The 1592-nt window shown below is 40.6% G+C and overlaps 1 long non-coding RNA gene across 1 annotated transcript in view; it reads right to left on the bottom strand.

Moving 5' to 3' along the window:
* Window positions 1–10: 10 nt before the first annotated feature.
* LOC141372131 (uncharacterized) overlaps window positions 11–1592 on the bottom strand; it is an 11052-nt gene continuing 9470 nt past the window's right edge. The window contains exon 3 of the long non-coding RNA XR_012377447.1: window positions 11–86. This is a non-coding gene — a long non-coding RNA (uncharacterized lncRNA). The remainder of the gene's footprint in view (window positions 87–1592) is intronic.

Consider the following 1592-nt stretch of genomic DNA (forward strand, 5'->3'; position numbering starts at 1 on the left):
GAGTGGGGCCTTGAGCTCTTGGCTCCGGGGTTGGAGTTTGGGAGGCTGCCATTTTCATTCTCATCCTCTAAAGCAGCGGGGAAAGCCTTCAGGGAACAAAAGCCACACAGAGCAAACCAGACCAGGTTACTTAGCCCGGCCCTCTGGCAAGGGCGGTACAATTCCGCGCTGGCAAAGACAGTTGAAAATCAATGCAACAAGCCCCTCCCCAAGATCAGCAAGAACATCCATCCAAGAACAATTATACCAATCATTGAGAACTGCAAGACTCCAGTGCTAGGGAACATGTAGGATTCATGTTTTTTCCCCAGGATTCGTGAGTCTTTCTATTTTAATTCCTTTGCTCTTTCATTTTTCCACCAATTTCTTATTTTATCAACTCTTTTCTTTTTTTTAAGATTTTATTTATTTATTTAATTGACAGAGAGAGAAAGCGACAGTCAGAGAGGGAACACAAGCAGGGGGAGTGGGAGAGGGTGAAGCAGGCTTCCTGCCGAGCAGGGAGCCCGATGCAGGGCTAGATCCCAGGACCCTGGGATCATGACCAGAGCTGAAGGCAGTCGCTTAACCAACTGACCCACCCAGGTGCCCCATATCCACTCTTTTCTTAAAATCTTTTTAAATTTTCATGTGTACGGTTACCTTCTAGCCTTCCACTGCATTTAGTTTTGTTTTTGGAAATATTTGCATATTTCTTTCCTTACAGTGTTGGGATGCAGTTTCCTCTAACAGACCAAATATACCCAGAGCCTAATGTATGGCTAACGTTCTCTTCATTGTCTGATCATATTCTCTTTTATTGCCCCCTCTTCTTTTGGTTTGTTTCTTTGGGGGGGGGTTGTTTGGTTTTCTTGAATTGGAATATTTTAATCTTTACAGATACATTCAATCTTTTCAATGTATTTAATTTATTATTCAGCCATCAGAAAAGATGAATACCCACCATTTGCATCGACATGGATGGAACTGGAGGGGTTTATGTTAAGTGAAGTAAGTCAAACAGAGAAAGACAATTCTCATACGGTTTCTCTCATAGGTGGAACATAAGCGGTAGCACAGACGACAGAGGGGAAAGGAAGGAAATCCAAAGGGAGCAAAATCAGAGAGGGAGATGAACCATAAGAAACTATGGACCCCAAGAAACAATCCGGAGGTTTGCGACGGGAGGACGGTGGGAGGAGGGGTAACAGGGTGATGGGTATTGAGGTGGGCATATGGTGTGATGAGCACTGGGTGTTATACTTAACTAATGAATCACTGAACACTGCATCAAGGACTAATTATGTACTACACAGTGGCTAACGGAACATAATAGAAAAATTTATTTCTGTATATATAAGTTTTTCTTTCTTTACAATTTTGAGATGTAGTTTCCTCTAACAAACTAAACAAAATACACTCAGGATAGAGTTTATGACTCTGTTCTATTCACCTGTGTGTATATTCTTTTATTCTCCTTGTTTTTTGTCACTTAATTTTCGTTTTTATAGTTACGTTCAATTTTAGATTTTACATGGTCTTCATCTTAATTGTTGTACATGTATAAGTTTTTTTTTTCTTTACAACTTTGGGATCTCGTTTTCTAAGAAACA

This window comes from Callorhinus ursinus, unplaced genomic scaffold (assembly GCF_003265705.2).
Source record: "Callorhinus ursinus isolate GAN/ISIS: 27379988/994484 unplaced genomic scaffold, GSC_fseal_2.0 scaffold1365, whole genome shotgun sequence".
Lineage (NCBI taxonomy): Eukaryota > Metazoa > Chordata > Mammalia > Carnivora > Otariidae > Callorhinus > Callorhinus ursinus.